The sequence below is a fragment of the Equus przewalskii genome, chromosome 3, assembly GCF_037783145.1.
Source record: "Equus przewalskii isolate Varuska chromosome 3, EquPr2, whole genome shotgun sequence".
Classification (NCBI taxonomy): Eukaryota; Metazoa; Chordata; class Mammalia; order Perissodactyla; family Equidae; genus Equus; species Equus przewalskii.
This window is the reverse complement of record NC_091833.1, coordinates 118,953,817-118,981,660: the sequence shown is the minus strand read 5'-3', so window position 1 is coordinate 118,981,660 and position 27,844 is coordinate 118,953,817. Positions and strand designations below refer to the sequence as shown.

Below are 27,844 nucleotides of genomic sequence, written 5' to 3'. Positions count from 1 at the left end.
AGCAACCAGAAAACTTAAAACTTATGTATGTGGCTCACATTTTATTTCTATTGGACTGTGCTGATCTATACCGAGTTCAAGATGAGAACTGAGGGATGTGCTTATTCTCTCAAACTCCGAGGCTACATTGTTAAAGTAACATTTTATCAGTGTTACAATGCTGTGACATTAATGTCAACCCCTGATGTCTTTGAAAGCATAAAAGTAATACACACTTGTGAATGTATCTCGATTTATTAACTCAAACATTGTGCCAATTAGCAGGTGGTTGTTTGTCTTTATTGACATTTTAAACAAGCTTCTTAGCTATAAAGAAGTCTTTAAGGGACTTCATTTGGAAAATTCCAACTGAGATAAAGATTAATGTTTGTGCAAAAGCCCACCATAAAACATTGCTATTTGTATCTTCGCTGGTCATTCGAAAATTTTCTTCACGGTCCTGTGCAGGAAGAGAAGAGAAATAGGCGGAGTTAGTTTCTTAAAGTACTTAATGTGTGAATTTGAGGGGAAGGTGCTGTATGCATTCAATGTATTTAGTATTTCACAATTAATCTCTTATACCAAAGTGCAATATCTGGTTTTCTAAGCCAGGGTGCGTTGTTAGCCAAAGGCAAGGAGTAAGAATCAACCTCATGAAACACGTTTTTGTATATTTGTGTAAAATATCAGGTATTTGATCTATCACTTTACACATTTTGTTTGTCACCATCAAGCAAAGTGAGCATTAACCAATAGTGGTCAGTTCTCATCATTTGAGTCCTTACTTTAAGCTGGGCACTGTGCCAAGCACACTCGTCTTCATCCTAATTTCCAGATAAGGAGACTGAAACTTAGAGACGTCACAAGGTTATTGAGTGGTGGAGCAGCTTTGGGCCCACATCTGACCAGAGTCTGCTGAGCACAGTGATCCGGAAAGCACGAAATGTCACAAGAACAAAGTTGTGATTTCCCAAGTGGGAGTTCTGAGCCTCTTCAAATATGCGGGTGTGTTTGGAAGCCCTCATGTATTCATTCTGTAAGCTCGCACCCCAAGGCGAATGAGCCCCAGTCCCCCTTCCTGGAGCAGCTCCTGGTCCAGCAGACAGTGAGAGACCGCTCCCTCCCCACTCCCTGCGTGCCACACAGTCCAAGCTCGGAGAGAAAGACGGAGGAACAGGCAGCTTGTTCTTTCCTTGGTTTGGGGGCTTTGACTCGAGAATTGCTTTCCTGGCAGGAAGAGATAAAATAAGCTGAATAAGCAAACTGACCCTTTGATAGTTTTGTTCTTTGACTATTTGCTCAATTTGCTCAATTAGATGTTCAAGCTTGAAGCTAACTTCATTAACTTTGTCCTTTGCTTGAGCAATGGCTGCATCAAGGTCATGTTCTCCGACTCGAATATCTAAGTGGATCCGCTGTACAAATGGTAAAGAGGAAGACGCGTGTTCACAACAGCCCTGCTCTTGCCTCTCTCCTCCCGTCCCTCTCTGCTTTTTCTCTGTCCCCCTTTTCGAGAGCAGGCATTGCTTCATTCTCCTCTCCTGTTTGCCTCACTGCCACTGTCCCCATTACCCTCGCTAGTCTTTCTTTGTAATAAAAATGCATTAAATGGTGACCTCCTGACCTGAAGGAGTAGTTACTCCTTCCTGAACATCAGATTCACTATTAGGCAAAAATGCCTTTGGTGCTGAGAGAATTTGACTACTTGCAGGAAAATTTTCTTTATGTATAGCTAAATTTCTGCTGCTAAGTACCAATTCTCTTCGTCTGTTCTCAGCACATTTAGAAAATAGCTGATCACCATCTACCATGTAAGAGTTTTATTTATTGCAATTCCATTATTAATTCACCCTTCACTTGTTTTCAAGCCTGAATAATCACAGTTCTTTTCACCTTCCCTCACAGTTCTTATTTTTCAAGCCCTTTAATCAACTTCGTGGCTCTCCTTTGAACCCCTTCCAAGCTCTCCGTCTCCCTCTTTGGTTGTGCACTGAGATCGAGATGCAAGACTTTAATAAGCATCTGGCCAGGCTGGGTGTAATGGTTCTGCATACCAATGTCATGCCTGAATAGTGCTGACGTCGTGTTCATCAACAAGGACATGGCAGGCGTATACTCACCAGCTTACTCCCTCCAAAGGACACCAGCCTCGTAGAATTAGATTCTAAGCAAATGATGTGTTCACCAGGTGAATGTGAAGTAAAATAGAATGCTCCTTGTGGGCCATATAACTTTGACAATAATACCTAGGAGTGAGGATTTCCATAGTTTAAGTTTATTATTCTCTCTTTTCCATTCTTAAAAATAAATCTCCCCTATATAATCCAGTAAAAATTGTGCAGTTCCTAAGGAAGAAATCAAATGGCCAATAAACATGAAAAATATTCAGCCTTGCTAGAAATAAAATATATGTTAAATATATATATATATAAACCACCGTAGGATATTCCTCATTTGTTATCAGATTGGCAAAGATTTAAAAGTACCCAAGGATAGTGCTGAGAAATACTGTCTCCAGCACTGTTTTGGGAACATAAATTGAACAACCATTTTAGACTGCAGCTTGGCAATACGTATTGAAAATTAAAATGTACATAACCATTGACCCAGCAGTTCTCCCTGTAGAAATTTATTCTATGGAAATGCAGTAGTGGACAAAGTTATATGTAAAAGGACATTCAGTGTGATGTTATTTGTAATAGCAAAATTGCATTTTTGAAGTAACAATACCTTTCAGCAGGAGATTGATTAAATTTAGGTAAAGTCAAACAAAGGAGCGTTACATGGCAATAGTAAAAGAATATTATACCCATACCTGTACTAAAGGTGTCCATAATATCCCGTGGTAGAGCAGCCTCTATGGGATCCCATTTTTGTAAAAAGTATCATTTGTAAAAGTACACACACATATATATGTTTCTATATGCTTAGATTCTAAAGAGTATACACCAAGCTGTTAGGTGGTTATATTTGTTGGGGCACTTTGATTTTCTGTTTAGTTAATTTCTATATTGTTTGCTGTTTTAAAAACAGGTATAGGACTTACATCCTGGAATACAAGGAGCTTGAAAGTTTGTCACTCTGCCCTAACGAGTAAAAGCTGAACAAAAAGAAAATCAATTCTTCTTAGATCTCTCAGAGAATTGAGGTCACAGGGCAAACCACTGTCCCAAATTGGAGAGACAAACAAGCAAATACAAAGGATCACAACTTACCAGAGCAGAAAACTCTGTGGGAGCCAGTACTGGGTTCCTTTTACCCAGTACATTGGCAAATTTCAATTAGAAAAAGTTGCATGGCATACAAACAGGCAAAAAAACAAAAAACAAAAAAAACACAGTTTGAAGGAAACAGAGCAAGCATCAGAACCAGGTTCAGATATGGCAGGAATATTGGAATTATCCCATCAGGAACTTGGAAAAACTATGATTAATGTGCTAAGGGCTCCAGCAGAAAATGTAGACAACATGTGAGAACAAATGGGTAATGGGAGCAGAGAGATGGAAACTCTAAGAAGGAATCAAAGAGAGATGCTAGAAATCAAAAACACTTAGCAGAAATGAATGCCTTTGATGAGCTCATTCATAGACTGGACAGAGCCGAGGAAAGAATCTCTGAACCTAAGAATATATCAACAGAAACTTCCCAAACTGAAAAGCAAAGAGAGCAGACTTAAAAAAAATGAAAAAGGAGCAGAGTATTCAAGGACTGTGGGACAACTACCTAGGTGTAACATACACATAATGGAAATACCAGAGAAGAAGAAAAAGAGAAAGGAACAGAAAAAATAATTAAAGCAATAATGACTGAAAATTTCCCGAAATTAATGTCAGACGCCAAACCACAGACCTTGGAAGCTTAGAGAGGACCAAGCAGGATAAATACTCAAAACACTAGACCTGGCCATATCGTGTTAAAACTGCGGATACAAAAGATAGAGAAAAAAATCCTGAAAGAAGCCAGAGGAAAAAACACCTTAGACAATGAGGAGTAAAGCTAAGAATTAATCCGACTTCTCAGAAACCATGCAGGCAAGAAAGAGTGCAGTGAGATACGTAAAGTGTTGAGAGAAAGACCACCAGCCTGGAATTCTGTACCTTCTGAAATTCTCCTCCAAAAGAGAAGGAGAAATAAAGATTTTTCTCAGAGAAACAAAGATTATGGAAATTCGTCCGTGATTAACCTTCCTTGAAAGAAATGTTAAAAGTTGTTCAGAGAGAAGGAAAATGACACAGATGAGAAACTTGGATCTACATGAAGAATGGAAGGGCGTGGGAGAAGGAATAAGTGAAGGTAAAATTAAAACTTGCATTTTTCTTCTTAATTGATCTTACCGATAACAGTCTGTTCAAAATAATAGCAATAGTGTAATTGATGATTGTAGTTTATGTGTAAGTGAAATGAATGACAGCAATGATGCAAGGGGTGGAAGGGGAGAATTAGGGATACTTTGTTATCATAAGGCGCTTGCACTACCTGTGAAGTGGTATGGTGTTATTTGAAGGTAAACTTGGATTAATTGCAGATATAGATTGCAAACTCTAGGGCAACCACTAAAAAAAGTAAAAAAATAAGTATAATTGATATGCTAAGAAAGAAGATAAAATCATGTAAAATGATCAATTGAAGCACAAAAGAAAGAGTGGAAGACGAAAATGGGAACAAAGAACAAGGACAACGAATAGAAAACAGTATCAAATATGGTGGATATTAATCCAACTATATCAGCAATCATTTTGAACATCAAGTTCTAAATACACCAATTAAAAGACAGAGATTGTCAGAGTGGATCAAAAAACAAGACCCAACTATATATTGTCTACAAAAAATCCACTTTAAGTATAAAGACACATATAGATGGAAAGTTAAAAGATGGAGAAAGACGTGTATGCCAGCTTTAAGCGAATCTTAATCAGAGGAAAGCTGGAGTAGCTATATTAACTTCAGACACAGTAAAGGAAAATTAACAGGGATAATGACATAATAGAGCATTACAAAATGATAAAGAGGTTAATTCTCCAAGAAGACAAAACAATCCTTAATGTCTGTGCACCTGACAACAGAGTGTCAAGGTATGTGACGCAAAGCCTGATGGAACTTCAAGGAGAAATAGAAGAACTCACTGTTACAGTTGGAGACTTCAGCATCCCTCTATCAGAAGTGGGCTGACCCAGTAGCAGATCAGTAAGGACATAGTTGAACTCAACAGCACCATCAATCAACTGGATATAATTAGCACGTATACACTACATCCAACAATAGCAGGATACACATTCTTCTCGGGCTCACATGGATCATTCACCAAGATACACAATGTTCTGGGCCATGAAGCATGCCTTAACACACTTAAAATATGGAAACCACAATGTATGCTCTCAGAACACAGTGAAATTAAAGTAGAAATCAATAACAGAAAAATAGCTGGAAAATCCCAAAATATTTAAGAGATTAAACAGCACACTTCTAAATAATAAGTGGGTCAAGGAAGTAATCATAAGAGAAATGCAAAAATATTTTGACCTAGGAGAGGATTCCGGGAAGATGGTGGAGTAGAAAGCACCAGGAGTCTGTCTTTCCATCTAGACAGCAGTTAAACTGTTAGAATCTGTCCGATGGAACATTCTAGAACTCTGTTGAAGGCTTGCAACTTCCAGGGGAAGTCTTGGACAGTAAAATGGTTAATTTGAGTCAATTTCAGCTCTTAGCTCAGTAGCAGCTACCCATCCCCACCCCTAGCCATGCAGCAGGCATCTGTGCACGTGTTCCTGGAGCAGCTTGCATGCAGCTTGTGGAACCTGGGGTGAGCAGAAAAGACCCTGTCTTCCAGATATCAGGGATCTGTGATATCATCACATACAAGGGATCTTCAATAAGATCATCAGCAGATTTCTCACCAGAAACTTTGGAGACCAGAAGGCAGTGGGCTGATACCTTCAAAGTGCTAAAAGGAAAAAGGGCAATAAACACATGAAAAGATGCTCAACATCACTAATAATTAGAGAAGTACAAATGAAAACTACAATGAGATACCACCTCACAACTATTAGGATGGCTGCTATAAAATTAATATTAATTTTAAAAATGCAAGTGTTGGCAGAGATGTGGAGAAATTGCAGCCCTTGTGCACTGTTGGTGGGAATGTACAATGGTGAAGCCACTGTGAAAAACAATATGGTTGTTCCTCAGAAATATGAAAATAGAATTACCATATGATCCAGCAATTTTGTTTCTGGGTATAAACCCAAAGAATTCAAAGCAGGGTCTCCAAGAGATATTTGTACACCCATGTTCATCGCAGCACTATTCACAATAGCTAGAATGTGGGAGCAACCTGAGTGTTGATCAACAGATGAATGGATGAGTAAAATGTGGTATATACATACATTGGAATATTAGCCTTAAAAAGGAAGGAAGTTCTGCAATATGCTACAGTGTGGATGAATCTTGAGGACATTAACCTAAGTGAAATAAGCCAGTCACAAAAAGACAATCCCTGTATGAAGCAACTTACGTAAGGTACTTAGAGTCATCAAAATCGTGAGGGAGTTACTGTTTAATGTGTATAGAGTTTCAGTTTTACAAGATGAAGAGTTAGGGGGAATGGATGGTTGTGATGGTTGCATGACATGAAGGATATATTTAATACCCCTGAAATGCACACTTAGTAAAGGTTAAGACGGTAAGTTTCATGTGTATTTTACCACAATTAAAAAATCTCAGGGTCAGGGCCAGCCTGGTGGTGCAGTGGTTGAGTTTGCATGTTCCACTTTTCGGTGGCCCAGGGTTTGCCGGTTTGGATCCCGGGTGCAGACATGGCACCACTTGGCAAGCCATGCTGTGGCAGGCGTCCCATGTATAAAGTAGAGGAAGATGGACATGGATGTGAGCTCAGGGCCAGTCTTCCTCAGCAAAAAGAGAAGGATTGGCAGTAGTTAGCTCAGGGCTAATCTTCCTCAAAAAAAAAAAAAAAATTTCAGGGCCAGCCCAGAGGCACAGTGGTTAAGTGTGCATGTTCCACTTCGGTGGCCCAGGGTTCACCGGTTTGGATCCCGGGTGTGGACATGGCATTGCTTGGCAAGCCATGCTGTGGCAGGCATCCCACATATAAAGTAGAGGAAGATGGGCATGGATTTTAGCTCAGGGCCAGTCTTCCTCAGCAAAAAGAGGAGGATTGGCAGCAGTTAGCTTAGGTCTAATCTTCCCCAGAAAAAAAAATCTCAAAAAATATTTTGAACTGAATTAAAGTGAAAATAACTTATCAACATTTGAAGGATACAGCAAAAGAAGTACTTAGAGTGAAATTTATAGCATTGAATGCATATATTAGAAAAGGAGAAAGATCTAAAATCAATCCTCTAAGCTTCGACCTTAGGAAACCAGAAAAAAGAAGAACAAGTCAAGTCCACAGTAAGCAGAAGAAGAGAATAAGATCTGCTCTAATAAAGACTAGTGCAGGAATCAGTGAAATTGAAAACAGGAAATAGAGAGAAAATTAACGAAACCAAAAGCTGGTTGTTTGAAAAGATCAATAAAAATCAATAGTCCTCTAGCCAGGCTAACTAAGAAAGAGAGAAGACCTAAGTTAATATCAGAAGTGAAAGAGAGGCATTGCTGCAGATCCCGTTGACTTCCATAGTGTAATAGGGGAATACTGTGAACAACTCTATGCCCACAAGCTTGATAATCTAGATGAAACAGACCAATGCGTTGAAAGACACAATGTGTCAAAAGGCTCACAAGAAGAAATAAACAATCCAAATAGGCCTATATCTATTAAAGAAATGGAATAGATCATAATCTTCCAAAACAGCACCAGGCCTAGATGGGTTCACTGGTGAATTCTACCAAACATTTAAGTAAGAAGTTATACCAGTTATCTATAATCTTTTCCAGAAGATACAAGCAGAGAGACTACTTCCTAACTCATTCTATGAGTCCAGCATTACTCTAATAGCAAAACTAGAGAAAGACACAAGAAAACTATAAACCAGTATCTCTCATGGACATAGATGTCAATGTAGACATAGACCTTACACCTTTTACAAAAATTAACTCAAAATGGATCATAGATCTAAATATAAAATACAAAACTAAAACTCTAGAAGATGAATAGGGGAAAACCTAGGTGCCCTTGGGTTTGGTTATGCCTTTTTCGATATAACCAAAGGCACGATCCATGAAAGAAATAATTGAGGAGCTGGACTTCATTAAAATTACAAACTTCTGCTCTGCAAAAGACACTGTCAAGAGAATAAGGAGACAAACCACAGACTGGAGAAAATATTTATAACAGACATATCTGATAAAGGACTGCTACCCAAAATACAAAAAGAACCCTGAAAACGAGAAAATGAGGAAATCCATTAAAAAATTGGCAAAAGACCTGAAGAGACACCTCACCAAAGAAGACATACAAATGGCCATAAGCATATGAAAAGATGCTGCATGTCATATGTCATTAGGGAATTGCAAATTAAAAACAATGAGATACCACTTCACTCCTATGAGAATGGCAAAAATTGAAACTGACAACACTGAATGCTGGCTGGGAAGTGGACGACAAGAGCGCCCATTGCTCTCCTTGCTGGTGGGAATGCAAAATGGTACGGTGACTTTGGAAGTCATTTTGGCACTTTCTTACAAAACTGAATGTACTCTTATGATATAGTCCAGCAGTCATGCTATTTATTTACTCATATAAGATGGAAACATATCCACACGAAAAACTGCATGTGAATGTTTATAGCAGCTTTGTTTGTAATTGCCAAAATTTGCAATCAACAAAAATGTCCTTCTGCAGGTAAACAAATAAATCATGGTATAAATCCTGATGATAGAATATTATTCAGTGCTAAAAAAATGCTCTATCAATATACACCATGATCAAGTGGGATTTATACCAGGGACACAGGGATGGTTCAACATCCGCAAGTCAATCAACGTGATTCACTACATTAACAAAATGAGAAACAAAAACCACATGGTCATCTCAATAGATGCAGAGAAAGCATTTGACAAGATCCAACATCCATTTATGATAAAAACCCTCAATAAAATAGGTATAGAAGGAAAGTACCCCAACATAATAAAGGCCATATATGACAAACCCACAGCCAACATCATACTCAACGGACAAAAACTGAAACCCATCCCTCTCAGAACAGGAACAAGACAAGGGTGCCCACTTTCACCACTCTTATTCAACATAGTACTGGAGGTGTTGGCCAGAGCAATTCGGCAGGAAAAAGAAATAAAATGAATCCAAATAGGCAACGAAGAAGTAGAACTCTCGCAGTTTGCAGACGACATGATCTTATATATAGAAAACCCCAAAGAATCCATAGGAAAACTATTAGAAACAATCAACAACTACAGCAAAGTCGTAGGGTATAAAATCAACATACATGAATCAGTAGCATTTCTATATGCTAACAACGAACCAGCAGAAAAAGATCTCAAGAACTCAATCCCATTCACGATTGCAACAAAAAGAATAAAATACCTTGGGATAAATTTAACCAAGGAAGTGAAAGATCTATACAACGAAAACTACAAGACCTTCTTGAAAGAAGTCGATGATGACGTAGAAAGATGGAAGGACATTCCATGCACATGGATTGGAAGAATAAACATAGTTAAAATGTCCATATTACCTAAAGCAATCTACAGATTCAACGCTATCCCAATCAGAATTCCAATGTCATTCTTTACATAAATTGAACAAAGAATCCTAAAATCCATATGGGGCAACAAAAGACCCAGAATTGCTAAAGCAATTCTGAGAAAGAAGAACAAAGCTGGAGGCATCACAATCCCTGACTTCAAAACATGCTACAAAGCTACAGTAATCAAAACAGCATGGTACTGGTACAAAAACAAGTGTACAGATCAATGAAACAGAATTGAAAGCCCAGAAATAAAACCACACATCTATGGACAGCTAATCTTTGACAAAGGAGCTGAGGGCCTACAATGGAGGAAAGAAAGTCTCTTCAATAAATGGTGCTGGGAAAACTGGACAGCCACGTGTAAAAGAATGAAAATCAACCATTCTTTTTCACCATTTACTAAAATAAACTCAAAATGGATCAGAGACCTAAAGATTAGGCCTGAAACAATAAATCTTCTAGAAGAGAATATCGGCAGTACACTCTTTGACATCAGCTTCAAAAGAATCTTTTCAGATACAATAACCCCTCACATGAGGGAAACAATAGAAAGAATAAACAAATGGGACTTCATCAGACTAAAGAGCTTCTTCAAGGCAAGGGAAAACAGGATTAAAAAAAAAAACAGCCCACTAATTGGGAAAAAATATTTACAAGTTATTTATCTGACAAAGAGTTAATCTCCATAACATACAAAGAACTCACACAACTCAACAATAAAAAATCAAACAACCCAGTTACAAAATGGGCAGGGGACATAAACAGACATTTCTCCAAAGAAGATATACGGATGGCCAGTAGACACATGAAAAGATGCTTATCATCACTAATCATCAGGGAAATGCAAATCAAAAGTACACTAAGATATCACCTTTCACCTGTTAGAATGGCAAAAATATCCAAAACCAAGAGTGACAAATGTTGGAGAGGTTGTGGAGAAAAAGGAACCCTCAATCACTGTTGGTGGGAATGCACACTGGTGCAGCCACTATGGAAAACAGTATGGAGATTCCTCAAAAAGTTAAGAATAGAAATACCCTATGACCCAGCCATCCCACTACTGGGTATCTATCCTAAGAACCTGAAATCAGCAATTCCAAACGTCCCATGCACCCCTATGTTCATCGCAGCATTATTCACAATAGCCAAGACGTGGAACCAACCTAAGTGCCCAGAAACTGATGATTGGATAAAGAAGATATGGTATATATACACAATCGAATACTACTCAGCCATAAAAAGGACAAAGTCATCCCATTCACAACAACATAGATAGACCTTGAGGGTATTATGTTGAGTGAAATAAGCCAGACAGAGAAAGACGAACTCTGTATGACTCCACTCATAGGTGGTAGTTAACATATGGACAAAGAGAACTGATTGGTGGTTACCAGGGGAAAGGGGGGTGGGGGAGGGCACTAGGGGTGAAGTGGTGTACCCACAACATGACTAATAATGATGTACAACTGTAATAAAAAAATGCGCTATCAAGCCTTGAAAAGACACAGAAGAACCTTAAATGCATATTTCTAAGTGAAAGAAGCCAATCTGAAGAGGCTACATGTACTGTATGATTCCAACTCTATGACATTCTGGAAAAGGCAAAACTGCAGAGACAGTAAAAAGATCACTGGTTGCCAAAGGTGAGGGAGGAGAGAGGGAGGAATAGGTGGAGGACAGAGGATTTTTGGGGCAGTGAAACTACTGTACAGGATACTATAATGGTGGATACAAGTCATACATTTGTCAAACCCATAGAAAGTACATCATTAGTGAAGTTTAATGTAAACTGTGGACTTTGGGTGGTTATAATGTATCCACGGAGGTTCATGGATTGTAACACATACCACTCTGGTGCTGGTAGTGAGGGAGGCTGTTTGGGCAGGCAGAGGGCATGTGGGAACGCTCTGTACTTCCCAACGAATTTTGCTGTGAACCTAAAACTGCTCTCAAAAGTAACATCTATTAATTTTTTTTAATTAATGTTATGATAGATTACAACCTTGTGAGATTTCAGTTGTACATTTTTGTTAGTCATGTTGTGGGTACACCACTTCCCCCTTTGTGCCCTCCCCCCACCCCCCTTTTTCCCTGGTAACCACCGATCAGATCTCCCTGTCAATATATTAATTTCCACCTATGAGTGGAGTCATATAGAGTTCGTCTTTCTCTGACTGGCTTATTTCATTTACCATAATACCCTCGAGGTCCATCCACGTTGCTGCGAATGGGCCAATTTTGTCTTTTTTTATGGCTGAGTAGTATTCCATTGTGTATGTATACCATATCTTGTTTATCCAATCATCAGTTTCTGGGCATGTAGGTTGGTTCCACGTCTTGGCTATTGTAAATAATGCTGCGATGAACATAGGGGTGCAAGGGACTCTTGGGATTTCTGATTTCAGGTTCTTAGGATAGATACCCAGTAATGGGATGTCTGGGTCATAGGGTATTTCTATTTTTAACTTTTTGAGAAATCTCCATACTGTTTTCCATAGTGGCTGCACGGGTTTGCATTCCCACCAACAGTGTATGAGGGTTCCTTTTTCTCCACAACCTCTCCAACATTTGTTGCTCTTGGTTTTGGATGTTTTTGCCAATCTAACGGGTGTAAGGTGATATCTTAGTGTAGTTTTGATTTGCATTTCCCTGATGATTAATTTTTTTAAAAGGTATATATTACACATAGAAAAATGCAGTAAAGATTCTCTTTTTAAGTCTTTCAATTTTGGAGAAAATTAAAGGATCTTGCTGTATACTCCTTTTAATAGACTGTTGATAGGGAAATTTTGTTAAATAAAACTGCATTCCAGATTTCATAATTGATTTCTAATTTTGTATGAATAACAAAGAACTCTTGCTTGGGAAAATATTCAGTGGCTGCTCATTACCTATTTCTGAGCTTCGGTTTCATATTGAAATTCTGCATAGTCTACTTCCAATGAGTATTCAAGTCAGCAAACATGTTTTGAATGCCTATTAGTTTGGTGCATTGGAAAAGAATGTACTTGAGTTTAAATCTCAGTATTGCCACTTGCTGACAATGGGATCTTGTATAAGTCATTCGACCTCTTAGAACCACAGTTCCTCTTCTACAAAATGGAATAGGACTATTGGACATGGAATAATGGAAAATGGAATACAAGCTGCATATGTTTGTATGGTACATATATATTGTTTTTGTTGTTTTCCCTACCTACCCTACCAGCCATGTTATTCCTTTGGGCTGTCAATCACATGCCATAGGAATGGACACACTATGAGGTAGGCAACTTAGAGTGTCCTGTGTCCTCAGACCAATGACCCGAGAAGGGACAGTCTAAGTCCTGGTAGGGGTGCTGATGAGGATCTTAAAAAGTGATCTTAGCCTGAAGAAATGTTGAAACTGGAGCTATTTCCTGTCACCCCACTTCCAGATGGAGAGAGCCTGCCTGGAAATCAGGGCTATAGGGTGAGCATTTTGTCTCTCTCCTAGGCCAAGAATTGGGTTGGGCATATATTAGGCCCATGGTAAATATTTGTTGAATGTTTGCAGGATGAATGAACATATTTCTCCTCCCTTCTGGAAGGGGATATAGTTTCAGGCAATCCTGGTTTTTTTTTTTTTTCCCCAAGATTTTATTGTTTTCCTTTTTCTCCCCAAAGCCCCCAATACATAGTTGTATATTCTTCGTTGTGGGTCCTTCTAGTTGTGGCATGTGGGACGCTGCCTCAGCGTGGTTCGATGAGCAGTGACATGTCCGCGCCCAGGATTCGAACCGATGAAACACTGGGCCGCCTACAGCAGAGCACACAAACTTAACCACTCAGCCATGGAGCCAGCCCCAGGCAATTCTGTTTTTTGAAGAATGAAACTTCTCTGTCTTTTAGAAACAGTGAATAGGTTTTTCTGTGACAATTTTTAACCCAACTAAAATTTGGGTTCTGTGTTTAATAAGCTGTGGAGATAGCCCCAGACTGGTCCTGAAGGACTGCTGGGAAGGGACAGAGGAGAGGTGGTAAAGGAGAGGTGTAACCAGCCAAGAAGCATAGGAGGAGGGGTGGGCAAAGGACGAGGTGGCTGTACTGACAGGTGACTGGGGTTAGGAAAATGGGCCCCATGGAACTATCATCAGGGAGGTGCCAAGTGTGCCAAGAAAAGACTGCTACACAGGCAAGAATCAAGTGTCCAGCAGTCTGGCTGGAGTGGAGTCCCCAGTGACCTGGCTTCCAGCCTCCACCTGAGCGGGAGTGTCAACGTGTTCGCCCTGAGCTCAGACCCATCAGGTGTCCAGTTCATGAGAACAGGAACTTCGACCTGTCTACACCAAGTACCCGCTCCTCACCGCGGAGGATGCCTGTTCTGCTCTACAAGGCTTTGCTCCACCACCATCCTGCTACCCCATGAGTGCACCCCAGGGAAACTCCAAAGTCCAAAGGGAAGCAGTTCTCGCAACTGTGTTTGGATTGCTGGGCTGAGCAAGTCAGGTTCCACTGAGCCTGCACGTGGGGAATGCGCGTCTCTGTTACGTCCGTTGCACAGATGAGAAGACTGAGGGTTGAAGCAGTCAGATCCCTGGGTAACATTCAGCTTGAAGATGACGGTCTACACTTTGACTTGGCTCTGACTCCAAAATCCACGTTCTTTCCTCTTGACCATGAAGCCTTTTCTACTCCTTCGCTAACTCTCAGTGAGGAGGAGGGTCTCTCTGTGAGACCAGGGGCTGCCACACCGCCAGGACAAGAGGAGGGAGGAGGTGGCCTGTCTGACTCTCGTGCTTGGATGGGGCTGTGGCACCTGCAAAGCCACGGGGATGCATTGGTCCTGTGGATCCCCTCTGTCCAACAAGACCAGAAAACCTCAGGGGGGTGAATGTGAGGCCTGCCCTTTGCGTTTTTAAACTTTTTATGCTAAGGCATCTCTGCTCCTCAGCTAAGGCAGGCACTTTCTGCATCTCTGTGTGGTCCCTTATTCAGGGCTGGACACATTAGAAACTAAGTGCTGGTTAATGTGTGCTTATGCAGAGATTTAAAAAGTTTGTGAGGATGCATGACACATGAATTTTTAACAAATGAAAAATATTAGTGACAAAGCATAAAGGAACGTTTTACCTCATTATTGTAAGTTGTAACCGTCACAAACATTCCCAAACCAGGAGCAGATTCAAGGAAATCATATCTGTCTATGTCCCATTGCTGCATCTTGAAAGTCCCTGTTTCAAAAATATAAGATATTTATTATAAAAATAATAGTTATATATGATTACTGATAAATGAACTTATATTTTTCAATTTACCCAAATCACAAAATACTGTAGTTTGAGTAGCATGTATCTTGGTGAAGAGGTCATGCAGCAGAGGAGGCAGACCCTGGGATGCAGAGGGAGACGAGTTCTTGGTCCACTTCTGGCTCTTATTTACAAGTTACTTTAGTGCCTTACACCTTGGTTCCCTATTCAGAAGAGTAGGGTAATATATATCCCTCTCAGAGTTGTGAGGACTGTCAAAAAAATTAAAAGCCTATGGGGGCTGGCCCCATGGCCTAGTGGTTAAGTTCAGCAAGCTCCGCTTTGGCAGCCTGGGTTAGGTTCCCTGGCACGGACCTACACCACTGGTTGGTGGCCGTGCCGTGGTGGCAACCCACATACAAATCAGAGGAGGATTGTCACAGATGTTAGCTCAGGGCTAGAAAAAAAGCCTATGAAAGCTTTGCACCCAGAATGTAAACTTGTGGGTCAGGACTGAGAGGCCTTTTCCAACATCTCCTGCCTCCAGTTTCTTCCTCGCACAACTTCTCCTGTACCCTCCCTGCACAGTTCCTTCCTAAGCGTAGGTGTGCTCGTGTCGAATCCTTCCCTCCATTGTCCCGAGGCTCCTGCTAAAATTTGGATCCCTGGAAGAGACTCCCACTGTCTCCCTTCGGGATATGAGAGCATCTTGTGGCTTAACTCTCCACCCCGTGCCCTTGGAAGGGACAGTGGGAGTAAAAACTGGCTAATGTTTATTGAGAAATAGCTGGCAGTACCTTGGCTGTGCAGGTACCGTGCTAAGAACTTCACGTGCATCATCGCCTTCATTCTCAAAACGTGCTCTGAGGAGAGCATCTGCATTGATCTGTTCACCCATCATCTGACAAGTATTTAATGAGCCCGTCCATGGACAGCACTGTCCAGGGGGCTGAGGACAGACGTGAGCAAAACAGCCTCTTTGTTCTCATGGAGCTTCCATACAGACGGAAAGAGACAGTAGACGAATAGCCATGTGCTGTGGAAGGTGTTGGGAAGGCTTGGGAAAACGCGTGTGGAGAGCCTGGTGGTGCCAGGGGCTAAAGTGTTATAGGGGAAGTCAGGGAGGGCTTCTCTGACGTCACAGCAAAGGCCTGAAGGAGCAGGGAGTAAAATACACACATGTGTATAATATTGGCCCTTACATGGTATAAATATGATATGTGTAAATTATATCTATATCTCTATACATCACATTCAGTGCTGATTCTGTGCCAAGCACCATTCTAAGGAACTTACACATAGAATCTGAATTTTCATGACAACAGTACGTAGGCAGATACTATTTTTATGACGATTTTACATGTGACGAAACCAAAGCTTAGAAAAAGTGATTTGCCTGAAGTCGCATACCTAGCAAATGGCAGAGTCAAGATTCAAACCCAGGGAGTATATGCCGTTTCCCTTCCCTCAACATGATGCTGTCTCTGTCTAGGGGAATATCATTCCCTGCAGGAGGACATGCAAAGGTCCTGGGGCAGGAGCACTCTTGGGGTGTTCAAGGAAGAGCAGAGTGGCTAGAGTGAGGTTAGCAAGGAGAGAATGGTAGGAGATGAAGTTGAAGGCATAGTAGGGGCTGGGTCATGGAGGGTCTACAAGTCCATTGTGAGGATGTGGAGCAGCAATTGAGTGGAGAGTGAAATGATGTGGCTTTCACTTTAAATTTTTCACTGTGTGGAGCAAAGAGTGAAGAAGGATCAGGAGTGGAAGTGGGGAGGCTGTGGTCATCATCTGGGTGTCTTGGACCAGGTGCTAGTGGTGGGGGTTGTAAAACGTGTTGGATTCTGTATTACTGTCCCTATTTTACAATTTGGAAACTGAGTCTCAGAGAGATAAAGCCACAGCCCCAAGTCACATAGATAGTAAGTTGTAGAGGCAGAATTAGAACCGAGGGAGACAGATCCCAAGCCCAGACCACAGCTCCAGTGCTACCCTGCCTGCCCGAAGGCGCCAGGGGCCAAGTCCCCGACAGGGCCTGCATGGGAGCCTCACCCTGGAGGCTGGCCCCGAGGCAGCCCCTAGACAGGCAGGTGCTCTCAGGGGGACACTGGAGAGAGCAGCTCTGGGATGGGAGCCAAGACAAACCCTTGAGCCAGCCTGTGCGTTGGAGTGACTTTGGCTCAGGCATCCTTTGAGTAGAACTGGCCCTTTGCCCTGTAGAAGCTTGTGAACAATCCATAATGCATATGTAATGCATAGCCTATAGAACGGTCCATCTCAAGAAGTTCTTTAAAAACGTATAATTGATGATTCTGGAAAAGGTGGAGTAAGTCCAATCCACCCTATTTCTCCTGCTAATTACAGCTAAAAACCCTGGGCAAAATGTCTAAAGCAACTATCGGAAGACTGAAAGGTGGAGAAAAAAAGGTGACTGGCTAAGGACTCAGGACCCAAAGCACCACTCAGTCCCCTGTTTGTTTCTGCCATCCCTGTATATCCTGACCTGGTGCCAGAGCAATCTGCAACCACAAATTAGAGAGAGAAGGAGAAAAAAGAAAGAGAAAATCTGCTCAGGAAAGTCTGCTCTCTCTAGCCAGAGGCTCTGGGAAAGGGTGGCCCTGCAGGTCAGAGCCCCTTTGAATGGGTCTGCCCTACTCCAGATGAACGCCATGAAAGAACCTGAACGTTCCCCACTGGATGCTTCAGATGTGGAGACAGAGGGAGCCTGGAGATACCCGCCCACACAAAGTGGAGGACGACAAAGAGGCAGCACCCCTCCTCCAGGTTGGAGAGCTGAGGGAGGATGACAGAGAGGAGGGAGCTGGAGAAGGGGCTCTTCATGTCTGTTTATGAAGTCCTGGGCACACCTCTGAGCAGTCTGCATGGAACCAACCAGCATCAATGCGGCAAAGGCTTTGAGACTCCAACTGTGGCGTGGAATACCACCCAGGTTTCAGACTGGCCTCTGGGTAGCACACAGCAGGCAGAGCAGAGTAGTAATGCAAAGTCTCAGAACACTAAGTTGGCGTGAGGGTGTGTGCTCTGATCTAAATGGGTTAACTGCCTGCTAAAATAGAGTCTTTAAACAGGAACCAGAGTCATAACATAATACTCAAAATGTCCAGGATACAAACTTACCACACCAACAACCAGGAAAGTCTCACCTTGACTGAGAAAAGACAGTTATAGACACCAACACCTAAATGACATGGAAGTTGGAACTGCATGTCATTTGGACATGAATTTCAAAGTGGCCATTGTAAAAATGCATCAACAAGAAGTTTGAGCACCCTTAAAATAAAGGGCAAAATAGGAAGTCTCATGAAAAGAGCAGAAGATATAAAAAGAAAAAGGTGGACACATTAGAACAGGAAAAATACAATATTTGAAATTTAAAACTCAGTGAGTAGACCCAATAAAAGAAAGGAGATGACAGAAAAGAGTCAGTGAACTTGAAACGAGATCAATATAAATAATCCAATCAGTTCAATGGAGAGAAAGTAGATTGAAGAAAAAGAGCATGATGCGGAGCTCCACGAACCCGTGGGACAAGAGTCACAGCTGCACTCTGCGGGGCCCAGAGGAGATGAGAAGAAAGGGTGTGGACTGAATGAACATTGGAGAAATGGTGGCTGAAGACTCCCCAAGTTTGGTGAAAAAGATAAACCTACAGATTCAAGAAGCTGAATGAACCCCAAACAGGATAAACTCCCTCAAATCCATCACCAGATACATGATGATCAAATTTCTCAAAACTAAAGACAAAAAAAAGAAAAAGGAAAATAGAGAGAAATGACGCATTACTGATGGGGAAACAACCACTTGAATGACAACAGATTCCTCCGCAGAAACACGGAGGGCAGAAGGAAGTCGCACGTTTTTCAAATGTTGAAAGAAAAGAACTGTCAAACAGAATTCTGTATCTACTCAACATATCCTTCAGAATGAAGGCAGAATATTCTCAGATGAAGGAAAACTAAGATAAGTTTTCACCAGAACACCTGCTTTAAAATAATTGCTGGAGGAAGTTCTTCAAACAGAAAGACAATGTGAACAGAAAACTTGGAAGATCAGGAATGAAGAGGGAAAGATGGAAACAGTACATATCTGGGGAAAGGACAATAGAGTATTTTTACTGAACAACAGCAATCAAACAGCAGAGTTACAATGCACAGAAGTAAAACGACTGAGAGGAGAAGTAGACGACCCACAGTTATAGTTGGGACTCAAGACTCCTCGATCATTGACAGACAACTAGACAGAAAACCAGCAAGAAGAGAGAAACACGAACAGCGTCAACCCACGGACCGCCTGTTGTCTGCAGAACGTCCCTCCACAACAGCAGAACGCACACTTCTGTTCAAGTGCACGCGGAACGTTCACCAGCGTAGGTGACAGCCCTAACCCGATCGGGCACCTGCTGAAGCAGCTAAATGTTCTGGAGAAAAGCAGACCGATTGCTTTCCAGATATATGACGGCCTGAGAATCTCTGCTATGTGTGTTTCCCGCTCTCCAGAACACCTGGGTCATGCTGTGTCCTTCCTCCTGAGCCTCTCCCGGCAACCCCACGCCACCTGTCAGACGCTTACCTTGCCTCCCATGGCAACAACCAGTCTCTTAGTCTTCCTACTGCCACACATCCTGACCCCCCTGCAGCTCACGCACCCTTTCTACCTGCCTCTTTTTGGGGTGGTTGGGTCTCCCTGTTTGATCAAGGCCACCTCTCCCGTTCCTCCAGACCTTGCTCTTGTAACCCACACGCTTGCCCCCACCGGGTTGCCCTTGTCAGCACGCCAGCTGTTCGGTCGTCAGTCCCCTCGTCTGCACTCTGTGAGGTGCTGGAGGACCCAGGATGGGCTGCAGTCCTCTTCTGCGGGCCTCTGGGGCCTGGCACACACTAGGGCGTGTCTGGCCCCGAGGGAGAGGCTCAGGAAGGGCTGGTGGGGTGAGTGCATATCACCGTGCGTGTTCAGTATGGGACTTTGAGTGAGTGAGTGCTGGGGCCACTCTTACAGCGCCAGTGTTCCTGGCAGACTGCCTTGAGTTACCAGACCGAGTGAGTGTATGTCTGTCTGCTTTCATCATGATCCGTTAGCCCTGGGCATGCCCTCCTCGGCCTGCTGTGGGAGGGGAGTGGTGGAGGGAGGTGTCATGCCTCCAGCTACCACCAGATGGCAGGGGAGAGGCACTGCTCATGGCAGTCAGCTTGGGAGAGAGGGCCTCACCGAGGGATGGAGCGGCCGTGGGACAAAGGCACACAGACAAGACAGGACCGGCTGTCTTGTCATGCTTCTCACTGCATGGCTAGGAGCAGGGGCACTTGAGCAAGGCACTGAACTGGTCGGTGCCTCAGTTTCCCCATCAGGATAATGGTGGTATATCTCCTAGGGTATGAAGAATGAGTTAACGTTTGCAAACTGCTTGACGCAGAACTTAGCACATCATAAGTGCTTTGTAAGCACCTGAGAAATTATTCTTGATGTTATTATTGGGCTTTCAATGTGCAGTGTTTTCTGTCAGCTCCCATTTAACCCTACAACCCTGTGAAGTCGGTGTAAGAATACCCACTTTTACAGACGAGGAAGCTGAGGCTAAAAATACTCAGCAAGTGGTCTAAACGCATCCAGACAGCAAAAGGCAGAGCCAGGATAAAGCAGCCTGATCCCCAAATCAAGGGCCTTGGCCCCTCACCACAAACTGCACTGCTCACTTCGCAGCCCTGGACACTGTGTATGTGTGATTTGAACCCCAGATAGAGTTCTGGCAGAGCTTGTGGGCAACCTTGCTTCCCAGGGCCCTTCCTCTGGGCATTCCATTCAGTGGACACTGGCTGAGAGCTGCTGGGGGCTAGGCGCGAGCCGACTGTCGTGGGGGCCAGAGGCCCCGAGCCTGTGCACACCCTCTCCCTGCTGCTCGGGTCGAGTCTCCTGGTCCCCCGAGTGCCTGTGCACCCCTCGTCCAGGCGCTCAGCCCTGCTCTGTGACCCGTGATGTAATCGTCCCTTTGGCTCCAGACTGTGAGTCCTTGCAGCTGGAACTGAAGGCCATTTGAGTTGGTATTAGAAAAATAAAATGCATTCACTGTAAGAATTTTAGAAAGTAAAAATCCCCTCTAGAAGTTTTTGGTTTTCAGTATTATCTTTCTAGCCTTTTTCCTGTAAGTACATATTATATATTTCATAAAAAATGAGATCATAATGTATGTCCTTTCTGTAACTTGATTTTTCGATCCATTTTTTTGGTGACCATCTTTGTATGTCCTTAAATTCTTCTACTAACAAAGCTGAGGTCTGTTCAGTGAGCGGAAGAAAGATCCAGTGTTGTTGGTCCAGTGCTGAGCCCAAAGCTCTGCAGACAAGAGTTGGTCATCTGCTGTTTGATGAATGAGTGAAAGAAGAAGGGATGGGAGGCCCCACAGTGTGGTGGTTAAAAGCTGAGTCATCTGGTTGACCCCTGGTGCAACCTGGGCCTAGAAGGCAACTGCTTTCAAGAGTAGCTGTGAATACAGGGTGATCTCTTCTAGAACGCCCCAGGCTCCCTGAGGACCCTTTGTTCCCTAGAACCTGGAAACTTTTTGAGATTCCATGTAGAGGGACTGCAGTGAGGTGACATGGTGCTGACAGGAGGAGCATATGTACACCTTACATCATACAGACATCATCAGTGTATAGCTCAACGAGTTCTCAGAACCAAACTACACTGGTCAGAACATCATCATCTCAAATAACCCTGTGCCATTTACTATCCCCTAAAAAGGTAACCACCACTCTGACTTCTAAGACAGGTTATTTTTAGCTGTCTTTGTACTTTATATGGTATATGTTCTCTTGTGTTGACTTCTTCTAATCAATAGGTGTTTATGAAGTTCATCTGTGTTGTCATGTGAAGGTGTAGAGCATGGGGTTCATTCCTGTTGTCAGGTGAAGATGGAGAGCACAAGGTTCGCCTGTGTTGTCATGTGCAGATTTAGAGAGTGAAGTTTGTCCGCGTTGTCGTGTGTAGGTGTAGAGCGTGAGGTTCGTCCTGTTGTCGTGTGTAGGTGTAGAGGATGACGTTCACCTGTGTTGTCATGTGTAGGGGTAGAGCATGAGTTCGTTGTGTTGTCATGCGTGTAGGTGTAAAATGTAGTGTGTTATGGCGTCTCATTGGGCTTTGCTTTGTGTTTTCCTGATGATTAATGAGTTCAGTGCCTTTCCATCTACTTCCTGGCTATTTGTGTCTCCTCTCTTGTGAGGCATCTGTTAATCTTCTGCCCATTTTTCTATCCCCTGAACTCAGGATGGTCCTCCACACTAGTTTGTTATTTTCAGTGCAGAGGTTGTGCACATCTTTACCTTCATTTATATTCTTAGGTATTTGTCATATTTTCGCTGAGGAGATTTGATTGGAAGTGCCAACACTTCTGCCAAACCAGCGTCCTTAGAAACTGTGGGTGTTTGCTGGGGGCCAGTGGCAAGGCAAGGTGCCAAGAGAGGTCAGTGACCCTCTGGAGGAGAAGCACTTTCTGCAGCCAGGGAGAAACAGCTGCCACGATGCGTGATGGACACTGTCGATGTCCCACATCCCCATGCTCTGCTGTGACCTGTGACCTCATAGGAGTGTCTGGGCACTGGAGCCGTGTTCCCTCGTGAGAATGGGAGGAGTCCATGAGTTTTAGAGCTCCTCGCCCTGAGCCCACAGCCAGTGAATGGTGTGAGAGGACAAGCACCTAGCTCCTTCGCCTGGCGGTGGGACAAACTCTGTGGGATATCTTATCTGACTATTGTTTTATGTTTTTAAAAATCTCGGTAAAATATGTATAACAAAACCTAACATTTTAACCGTTTATAAGTGTACAATTTAGTGGCATTAAGTACATTCACATTGTTGTGCAATCACCGCCACTATCCATTTCCAGAACTTTTTCATCACTCCAAACAAACTGTACCCGTTTAAGTGATAACTCCTGTTCCCATCTCCCCCCAGCCCCTGGTAACCTTGGTGCTAATTTTGCTTTTTGAATTTGACTACTCGGGGTATCTCAATAAGTGGCCCCAGGCAATAGTTGTCCTTTGGTTTCTGACTTCTTTCACTGAGCATACTGTCCTCAAGGTTCATGCGTGTTGGAGCAGGTGTCAGAATTTCCTTCCTTTTTAAGGCTGACTAGTACTCCACTGTATGTGTAGACCACATTTTGCTCGTCCATTCCTCTGTGGGTGAACACTGGGCTGCTTCCCCCTCTTGGCTGTTGTGAGTGATGCTGTGTGAACAGGTAAACAGGTGTCTGAGTCCTTGTTTTCACTTCTTTGGGCATCTGCTCAGAAGTGGAAGTTCAGGATCATATGTCTGCAGTATTACCTTATATTCTGGAGCCCACCAGGCTCTGTCTGAGTCTGAGCTTCACCTGCAATCTCACCTCGCCTGGCTTCTTTCCCTCCCTACCTGGGAGCATCTTCTTAATGAACCACTCGCGCTTGAATCCTCGGCTCAGGTTCGATTTCAGAGAGCACCTGACCTCGGACACCCTGGGGTGTGGTGGGATCTTCCATGAAGACAGGAACGGGAGCTGCTCCCCGTGGAATGATGAGTGATGGCACTCATTTAACGGGGTGCCCTCCTCTTCTCCTATCTCCTGGTCTCCTATAGGTTTTGTACTCAGAGGAAAAAACAACAAGACCCCAGGTAGTCTGGCATAGTGCAAGAGTCATATCTGGGGACCCTTAGGAAGGGAGCAACCAGGAGCAAAATTTTTCATTAACTGGTCCCAAATTCTGAATGTTTTCCTTTTAATGAACAGCCTCACACATTATGGCCACTGTGCTCCATGGCACTTCTCCCTTTCTCTCCGTGCCTGCCTTGTACGAGGACTAACAGCCTTGTTTAAAAAAAGGTCTCCAAGGTCCAGTGAGTAAGTGGCTTTACAGCTCATCAGGCCAGCAGCGGTGACTCACAGCTGCCTGCCACATCCCCGCCTACTCCTCTCCTCTCTCCCCAGAGAGCCCTCTCCCCCTTCTTTCATTCAAGACAACCTGGAACTTATTTTTAGAGAATGTTACTGAGAAGACCTAAGATAAACAATATGAAGACACAGAATATCTTAGACCTTGACATTTCTAAGAGAGCATACGTAGCAAGGGTTTCTTATCCTGCATGTGGCTGCATGTGGACCGGCATGGGGCACAGGGGCACAGGCCCTGCTCTGTCTCCCCTCAGCCTCCAGTAGGGGATGCAGGCCTCTTCTCTGCTCCTCAGGCAACATCCTCCCCTTCAGGGAGGGTTTGAGCCAGAGCTGCAGCCAACCTGCTTGTCTGGTAGCTTAGGACAGACCCTGGGAGGCCGAATTGACAAGGTTGGAGACAGCTCCAGAGGGTGGGAACTAACATTGATGAACACCTGTGGCTGGTCCCAGGCCATGCCAGGTGCTTTGCTGCTCCAGAGCAGGTGTGAGCTCCAGTTCACAGATAAGGAAACAGAGCTCAAGTCACCAAGCCGCTGGGCAATGACCGCAATTGTAAGCACGCCTCTCTGACTCCAAATTCTAGTCGCTGTTCCGTGGCGCCCAGAGCTACCTCCACCTGGGGAATGCGGAAGGCCGATTCCTGGAATTCCCTGCAGCCTATTTTTAGTCCTAATGACCAAACGCACACTTCTAGGTAGATTTTGATGACCAGCTCTGAGGTCATCTCTCTTGAACTTTCTGGATGGGCTTATTTTGTTGGACTCCTTTGGACCCCAGAGTCGTGAAGAGAAAAGTGAGACGTAGCTGGTGTGTGCTCTTCCCGGACTAGGGATGTCAGGTGTCCACAGATCTCCAGCAAAGCTTTAAAATTTGTGTTTTTGTTTTAATGGTGATCTAAGAATTAAATATAGGCATATTCTGGGTGAGCATTTCTTAACCAAGTAGTGTTTGACACATGCATTATGATCATGTGTGCACTAAGTGAAAGGCAGGGGTCTCACGGACAGCGAAGCTTTTGAGATGGTTCGGTGAGACAGGGAGTGGAGACACGGAGTCATTTCCTGGCATAGGCAGCATGGGCATGCAGAAGTCCGAGGATCCTGGCCCACAGCCCCCAGGAACGTACTCATGCTGCAAGCAGACGAACAGAGCCAAGGTCCTGGCTTTAGATATAGGGGCTTTTAATATATGATGAACAAAAAAGCATAGAGGAAATATGCAATGAAAGTTTTTCATCAAGGGGAGTTTTAAAAGAAATGTTTAAGAATTGTATTTTTGGGTATGCTATTACATTATTTGGCACATCAAAGTAAGGGACTGATGATTAAAGATACAATCACAGTTTAAGAAAAAATGACAAGAATAGAGACTTAAGTGATATTCTATCGTGCTCAAAATCGTTTTAAAATAAATTCCTAACAGTCAAGTAGGAAGCACCTCCAAGAACATCTTTCTGTTACTAAACCCAACATCAGTGAGTTGCGTGTCTCTTTAAACTCCGGTAATGTTTGTTTTGGTTCATATTTACATGGTATATCTTTTCTATTCTTTTACTTTCAATTTTTCCTTATTTTTAAAGTGTTTCTTTTGGAAACAGCATATCGTTGTTTTGTTTTTAAATCCAGTCTGACAACCTTCATCTTTTCATTGGAGAGTTTTTTTTTTTTTTTAAAGATTTTATTTTTTTCTTTCCTCTCCCCAAAGGCCCCCGGTACATAGTTGTATATTCTTTGTTGCGGGTCCTTCTAGTTGTGGCATGTGGGACGCTGCCTCAGCGTGGTTTGATGAGCAGTGCCATGTCCGCGCCCAGGATTCGAACCAATGAAACACTGGGCCACCTGCAGCTGAGCGCGCGAACTTAACCATTCGGCCGCGGGGCCAGCCCCAAATCATTGGAGAGTTTTTATCCTTTTATGTTTAATGTAGTGTAAAATGTTGGGTTTATGCCTACCATATTGCTATTTGTTTTCCATTTGTCCTTTTAATTGCTTGTTCCTTTATCCCTTCTTTCTTGCCTTTTTCTTTTTGATTAATCAAGTATTTTTCCCCATTTTTTTCTCTATTAGCATATTCTACATTTTGGGACTTTAGGACCATATTCTTTTTTAAAGAAACATTGAAACACGTGACCTGGTGTGTTTCCAGTTTTCCCTGTGGTTATAGTAGACTTTGAGCAGCTGAGCTCTAACCCTAAATAATTGCATGGGGGTGATGGCTGAGGAGGTGACAGAGCAGGGAGAACAGAGACAGAGGCTTGAAAAGGGAGCGGGGTGCAGTTGGAGTTAGGGAAGAATGAACCAGGGAAGGACAAGGAAGGAGGTGGACTGCAGTGTCCACAAGGACTTAAAGAGGCTCCTGACTTGGGCTGAGGGACTGGCCAGGTTGGGCCCTGTCATCCACGCAGCTGCAGAGCACTGTCTGGCTACATTTGCCTTCCTGCCTCAGACCCCTCTGGCAGGTCAGGTGGTTCTTGCTGCCACAAGTGTGCCCCAGGCCCAGTCCATCGAGCTGGTGGGCCATGAAGCAGCAGGCGGGGTGGCAAGCCTACTCCTGTCCCTCTCACTCCTCCTCTGTCCTTCAGATGCAGGTTGAAAAATTCACAGGTTGCTAGGAAAATGGCCAGCTGCCCAGAGCTATTCACCCAGGAGTCAGAGCATCCCCCAGGATGAGAAAGTTGGAATCAGACACACACAGCCAGTGTGTCTGACTGTTTCTAAGAGCCTTGTAACTATTAATTCAATCATCATCACAACCAAAAGAAACAGGTATCACCATTATTTTTATCCCATTTTACAAATGAAGCAGAGAGGTTAAGTAGCTTGCCCGAGGGCGCACAGTTATTAAGTGGCAGAGCTGGGTTTGGATCCGGCTGGTCTTGTTCACACTCCACAGTCTCAAACACAGCTTCTTCCCACAATGGCCACAGCAGTGAGGGTTCCAATGCCACCCAGCTGTCCTCCGTATGACTTCTTTCCAGTCTACTCACCCCAAAACTCTGTCTCACATTGCAGTCTCTTCCTTTGCCTCCATGCGTGTTGCATCTATTTGAGTTTTTGTGGGATGGGTTATTTTTTGCATAGAGCACCCGAATGTGATAGCCAAGAGAAATTGAGAGGAATTCGACTCCTTAGGGTAGGATTGAACTGGACGTAAAAACACGTGACCAGTACTTATGAAGAATACTGCTAGAGTTAGATCCTGCTGCTTTTTTTTTCTTTTTTGCATTAAAATCAAGGAATTTGATGTTGATTCTGACTTGAATGTTAAATATCATACTGGGTTTTCTATAGAATTCTGAAACCATGGGCATTTTTCTTTCTCAGAAGGCCAGTTAAGCTCAGCCGTACGGGGATGTACTTGGTGGCAGAGACACCACGAGGACAGCAGGTTTTACGGGCAGTGTGCTTGGAAAGAAGTCTTGGAGCTGCACACACGTGCCCCCCTACAGCACGCCCTCCCTGCGGGACGTGTGGGGCTCCAGGAGGCTGGTGGTCGGGAGACGTTAACTTCTGCTGTTCTGTCCCGTTTTACTGGACCAGTCTAGAGAACTCATGTGTCTTTTGAGAACTGAACCACAATTAGCGTGATTAATGGCATCAGAAGCTCTTTTACTTAAGAGAAACAACCAGAAAAACAAATCAAGCTTAGATTCTGTGATATTCTACCTGGGTTTCCTGTTTTATGAATTATGCAATTCATCCTAAAGGCTATTTTCGTGTTAGGTTTGCATAACTTGATAAACTGTCTCAAGAGAAAACCACACAGCGTGACCCTCATTGCCAAACAATGCTGCATCAGGAGAGAGCACAGTACCCTGTGGTCTCGGCTGAGTTCAACATTCGACAGAGCGCGTCTTACCTACCTGTTATCAAGGTGTCGCTTGGAATGTCTTCTATTATGCATTTCTCCTCTCGTTCCCCCACGTGGAAATAAAAAGCAGTTGAAAGCGAAAAACAAAAACTTAAAAGCAGTGTTAACATTTGCATTTCTGTTGCTTTAGCCACTCCTGGTAGTACTTTCTTTGAAATGGATCAATTGCAAGTGATACTGCTTAT

At 43.3% G+C, this 27,844-nt stretch overlaps 1 long non-coding RNA gene across 1 annotated transcript; it reads right to left on the bottom strand.

Moving 5' to 3' along the window:
- Window positions 1–215: 215 nt before the first annotated feature.
- On the bottom strand, window positions 216–27,844 carry LOC139082416 (uncharacterized). The gene is made up of 5 exons (XR_011538390.1): window positions 27,652–27,844; window positions 14,739–14,839; window positions 2,100–2,225; window positions 1,248–1,394; window positions 216–439 (listed from the first exon to the last, which is right to left on the bottom strand). It is a non-coding gene; the product is annotated as an uncharacterized lncRNA (long non-coding RNA).